Below are 6,371 nucleotides of genomic sequence, written 5' to 3'. Positions count from 1 at the left end.
ATGAACAACAATTCGGTAAGTACTGAAACATAGGTTATATATTTAGAGATGCTGGTATTAAAATCATTTTATTAGTGCTATATGTGGCGAGGTCTCATTTTAATGACATTTTGATTAATTACCATAAATTTTTCTTCCTTAACCCTATATAGTAATTTAAAAATAAATGCTCTCTTGTGAAATCATATCATAGTTAGAGGTAACAGTATAATAGAGATGGTAAGTTGCCATGAAAAGAGAAGCCAAGAATACCCGCCTGACCGCTTTCTATTTCAGTTTAGGTTAAAATGATGGACGCTCCTTGTAATCTCAATGTGGACATGAGCTTCATGGGCGTGGCCAACCCTCCACTTTTTGACTTCACTTTTGCTTTGTAGGAGAATGTGGTATGCCATTCCCCCCTAATGAACAGCGCACCTGAACTTGGAAACACTAAAATATTTATATACATACAGCTTATTTATGCATTATTTGCTAGTATAGCCATTACCTTCTGCGTCTATATTTGTCAATTTTTTTTTCTAAAATCCATTGCTTTCCACAGGCATTTTAATCTCTATTAATATATTGCTACTGCACATGTTTTGTTTTTTTTAATTGGAAAAATATTAAAGTTTTTTTCTTTTTTTCGTTCATTTTCAAATTCTTCCATAATTCATAATCATTATATATTTTTTTTAATCTAGATAAAATGATTAAATATTTTAAATTAAAAAGAAATTAAATGTATTTTAGAGAAAACCGTTTTCTAAATACGGTGTTTAAGTCCTCTCAGACTATTTCAATTAAGAAAAAACCCTATCGAAATTAAACATCATTTAGAATTAAACAGGACACTATTTATATATAAGATAGGCCGATCTGTTTAGGTTCAACCGTTTTATGAAAGTGTGATATATATTTTTGTTCATGCCGAACATACTTAATTACGAGCCCTCATCTGTAACGAGACCTCTTGTGTGATTGAGGTGGCGGTAATTGCTAAGAGAGGCGATAATAGAGCTTATATATCGGAAAGAGGATAGGAGACAGGCGGACAGACAGCAGGGAGGTGGCAAGGAGGGGAAAGGGGAAGCAGGGAGGAGAGTTGGGGAAGTGGGGGAGTGGGGAGCATGCGCCGGCACGCCCAGCAGTAGCCCGTCAAGGCCCGGGATGGACGGGCGGTCGCCTCGGACGTCGAGCAGAGTACGGTGAGTGTTTTTACTATTATAGTCATAGTTGAGTAGGGAGTAGTTTGTGGGAGGAGCTGTGCACTGATCTGCATAGCTCCTAGCCGTCCAGGTGGACTCCAGTACAGTCCCTACTCCACGAAATCGATATTCAGCAATACCCTAGCTTGGCTAACTTGCTCCTGTTTTATGGTACCCTTCTTCATAATATATATTCACTACAATACGTACAGAGGACACGACCACACACCCAGTTCAAGCTCCAGTTACTGAGCCGTATTACCTTCTTACTGAGAGGTACTAAGGTTGTCCCACAACCTACTGACTCACTTTATCAGGAATAGACACATCTAGTACCTAGAAGTAGAATAGAGTAGCTGGAAAAACAACCATGGCTATGAAGGGAATCGCCTTTTAACCTTTACCGCATGCGCTCTCCCGCTCACAGTGTACACTGGGTTTTGTTTTCACCGAAAGCCATTTTCTTTAATACCGCTATTAGAATGAGCAGGAAGCGATCCTGGAACCATGGTTTGGCGAGGGCACCCTCCTAGAACCTCCTCGGGCTAGAGTGAGTTTGTTTATTTGTCTATTTGAGCGTATGGGTTTCAACATGGAGTCTACACTTCACACCTCGCCTGGGCTTGGCACTCCTCCCCAGTTCACGCTCTTCGCTACCTAATATCTACCAAAAATCTCAAAATTTAGGCTGTGCGGACTTGTAGATACTCTTTTATGTTCTTCTGAGGGTCTCACCTTGATTCTATTGAGCATTATAAGATATCTGAAGGGATAGAGATAAAATCCTAATCTAACCTAACAATAATTTTCATATATAAAAGCTTTTAAGGCCAATATCCAATACGCAATTTTCCAGGTTGATTTCAATACTCATTCCGGTGTAGAAATAACATTTTTATAAAATTTTACTATTCCTTAAGTTTAACTTTTACAAGTTTTTAAAGCTAGATAATACTCTAGTATTGCATTGAATATAAAATGGCCAAAATCAGTCCAATAATAACAGAATTAAATATAACTTATTCTGGGTTAAAAATAGTATTTCCAGTTGTAAATATTATTTTTAGGACCTCATTAATTAGAATTAAATTTTTTAATTTTTTATTTTTAATATCATTTTTAGTTAGTTGTATTCTCCTATATATGATGTTTATTTACTTGTATTTACTAAAGTAAACCACAGTGAAGAGCCCAGAGTATTTTGCTTCCTACTTTATTAAAATAAACAACTTAACCACTTATACCCTTCATACCTTAACCTCTGACACTACTAATACCCTAGTTACTTTAGTAAATGATTACAAGAGGCGTTACTAAGGCAGTTAGTGTTAGGATAGATAACAGTATTAGTATTGTGGATCGACCAGTGGGGCAAATTGTAACCTCCACCCCTGGTTACCTGGCGCAGGGCAACTCCTCGCCCAGCATCATTACACTTTTCTATCCCCTTTTTTCGTTTTTATTTTCTTCTTAGCACCTACTCTATTTTCTATTTATATCAACATATATGGACATTTAATAGGTGTAGTTATTTATTACAAAATAGTATAATTAAAAATATGAAATTGAAACCTTTATTGAATTAATTAAAATTTGTGATTCCACAATAATTCTGTATTATTATGTAGAAATCTTTTCGACCATCCTAGTGCTTATTTTCAAACAACAAAAATAAAATAAATATAACAAAGCTTATCCTAATCCTATATCGATATAATTCTAATAGTTATATACTATGATATTGTTATAATTCTAAAAGTTATATTTAATTGATATAATTCAATATGATTGTGTCATATAATTCAGTCAAAGTATATTCTTTTATTTTTTTTTCACTTCTGTTTCATTACAACTCTAAACAAGATGAGTTTATTTATAAGTTGTACATAAATCCACGCGAAACCATATGATGTATCTTTGCAATTTAAAGTTTACACATAAAAATAACAGATAAATTGTGAATATTATAAAAATGAAAAAATAAAAGAAAAGAAAAAAGATAATAAAGACTAATTTTGAAACGTTTAAATAAATTATATGAATCAGTTCATGAATAAGTGAGTGTTCATAATTAAAAAGAGAGAGAGATACAAAGTACACAAAACATAAAACAAATTATGGTTATTAAATAATAAAAATATAACTTTTATGGTATGACCATTTCTTAATTTTATCCTGATATTAAAATTAATAAATGAATAATTAATTAATCAAATAACTATAACTATTATAGTATGATATCTCAAAATAATATTTTGCTCCTAATAGCTTCATAAATATGAAATAAAATTTTAGAGATTATTATAAGCTCAATGACTATGGATACTTTAAATGTAATTATGGATTTTTCAATAAATAATTTAAATTTATACTAATTTTTTTTTTTAAATTTTTGAGTATTACTATATGTCACATTTATGAGCAAATACTAATAAAGATATATGTATACATTAATAAAATGTATAGAAAAATGAATTGTGAACATATTTAAAAAAAAAAATATATATATATATATATATATAAAAAACATATCCTAAATCATTAAACTAATCATAAAATAAACACACATCCATATTTGCCATTTGAAACTAACTAAAAATATGTAAGGAATTTGATTAATACTGTTCCATTTTCTAATATACCTCATTAATATTAGTTAAGTTGTATTTTTTGTTAGTTTGTGGTAAGAGGTATTCCTTACTAAGAATAAGTATTCCTTAATAAGAATAAGTAAATTTATTTACTTGATTTCATATTAAATTAGAACTACTAAGATAATTTTTTTTTTTATTAAAAAAAAATTATATATAGAATAACGGTCGTTTCAAATCTAACATACTCCATATCAATTTGAAAATATTAGGAGAAAACGAGCATATTTAGTAAATGAATTGGAAATATCTCTACAAATAAATACCAGCTTTTGTTATTAACATATTTATGTGAAATTAATAAAGAGTGATGAAGTAGATATTAAATCGTTAGGTTTTGGAATTTCCTATAATAAAATTCTGTATAACTTTAATTTTAATTAAAATTAGAATTGAAGTTTTCGATACAAAGAATAAATTTCAATAAGTTTGAGATATTATTAAAACCATTATATAATTATTAGGTCTAATGAATAGTAATTAGGTAATATTCTGATCACAAAGTCATAAAATAAATTATTTTTTTAATAAATTTTAATTGAATGATCAATAGCTTTAAAACTCAAATAAGAAACAATATATATTCATTTTTTTTAAATTTTTATAATATAATTAACGGTAAGTAATAATTTTATTTAGTTTTCCTAAGTTGAATATAATATCATTTATTGACTACCTAATTACACGTTTATGATAATAATAATTTTTATTATAATCAAAAGCTTTATTATCTGTGGAATTAGATCTGCTTATTTGATGTTTATAGGTATGTGCTATATTTATTTATTAATCAATATTCATTTTTTAGGCCTAAGGAAAAATAACCAGTTATAAATGAAAAATACTATTTTATCAAATCAAAATAAAAAATATTTAAAATAATTATTTACAATTATAATAAAATATATAAAAATTGACAATTAGATGTAACATAGTATTTTTTTAAATCTGAAATTCTCAAGATTTGTTGAATAAATGAAGGAGCCAATAGATATATAAAAAGAAAATAAAATAAAAGTACATATTAGTTTTTATCATCTATGGTATAAGTTTTTTTATTTCAATTTTTAAAGATATATTTATATTTTACGTACCATTTTATGGTGAGTCAATAATAAACAGAGCTACTATGTTTGTAGTCCTTGGCTTTTTAGTGTCATAAGTTGTAAGTGCAAAGTCCAACTAAAACTTTTTTTGAATTAATTATTATTAGTTACTATAGCAAATTTAACTAATTAAGCAATAATTCTTTTGATGGCTCATCATATTCAATTATTCATTTAATTGGCACATTATTTCCTTAATAAATATTAAATAAAAAAATAGTATTTTATAACTGTATTTAGTAATTATAAAGAAAAAAATTATCTGAGCCATTTTACTGATCAAAATGGGTGAATAAATTAATGTCTGTATCTAGTGAATGTTATTGAGCTTCTAAGAAAATTCAGTTTTCCAAAAAAAGAAAAAAATTTATATGCCATGTTAAATTATCAATCAATGCGCACTTATCAACTGCTGAAATAGATAATCATTTTTTTTTGAAAAATATTGGATACATAAACATTTAAATTATTATTATCAATTTGCAAAAAATTATAAAATTAAATGATATTTATTTTCTATGAAAGTAATGATATTACTGCCTCTAGCAAAAAAAAAATTGATTAACATGTAAAACATTCTTAACAGAATTTTTTTTAATGTAAAATAAATTGTATTATTTACTCATAGATATTATATTTCATAGACAACACATCTTCCGTGAATAGTTGGTTAATAAGTTTGAATAGTTTGAATAAGAAACTATACCATGTACACAAAAAAAGAGGGCAACGATTTAAATTTATATTAATTATTAGCTAGATCAATGCTTAAATTAAAGAATATTGTAAAGTCAGTCGAAATAATATTTTAATTAAAGACTGATTTGTAAAACAAAAAAAAAATATTGAGAGTAATTTAAAGTTTCTAGAATAATATTTTTTTAATTTATTTATTTAACATCGGATCCTGGTATACCAGATACATGGTGGGCCTTACATGATTGATAAAACAGTTACTTTTTTTAAAATTAATTATGGGTGAGGGGTATATTGTCATACAAAAGACCCTCTTAATTATATACAACGTTATAATTAAAAAAATACATATAAGATAAATAGATAAAAATAATAATTCTTAATACAAAAGAAAAGTAAATTAATAGCGACATTCGTGGCCCTACAAAAATAAACAATTGCCCTCAAATGGATAAAAAAAAAAGTTAATTTAAAATAAGGATGAAGAGAAAAAGAAAACAAAATAAAATAGAGGTAATGTGAATAATAGAATTGATAAATACAGAATTTATAAAAGAATGGCCTGGACTTCAGTCTTCGGGCCGAGGTTTGGTTTCCTAAGTTGTAAGTCACTGCTCCTTTAACTGTCGGTAAATGGGAGTGGAACTTCATGAACCGTTTCTTGATGTAATCCATGCAATTAATTAATTAATAATTAAATATAAAAAAAAAACTGTTAAAAAATAAAA

At 27.6% G+C, this 6,371-nt stretch overlaps 1 protein-coding gene across 2 annotated transcripts in view; it reads left to right on the top strand.

The window, feature by feature from the left end:
• Nucleotides 1-1,113: 1,113 nt before the first annotated feature.
• Nucleotides 1,114-6,371, top strand: part of LOC106683558 (cubilin) — a 285,361-nt gene continuing 280,103 nt past the window's right edge. The window contains exon 1 of one of the 2 annotated variants that reach the window (XM_067048435.1): nucleotides 1,114-1,190. The gene's annotated coding sequence lies outside the window, so the exon portion shown is untranslated. Of the gene's footprint in view, nucleotides 1,191-1,650; nucleotides 1,741-6,371 lie in introns of those variants that run through there. The other variant, XM_067048436.1, reaches the window with a different exon arrangement.

Source organism: Halyomorpha halys, unplaced genomic scaffold, assembly GCF_000696795.3.
Source record: "Halyomorpha halys isolate HHAL.00 unplaced genomic scaffold, Hhal_1.1 Scaffold494.1, whole genome shotgun sequence".
Taxonomy (NCBI): domain Eukaryota; kingdom Metazoa; phylum Arthropoda; class Insecta; order Hemiptera; family Pentatomidae; genus Halyomorpha; species Halyomorpha halys.
This window is presented reverse-complemented; position numbering and strand designations above follow the sequence as displayed.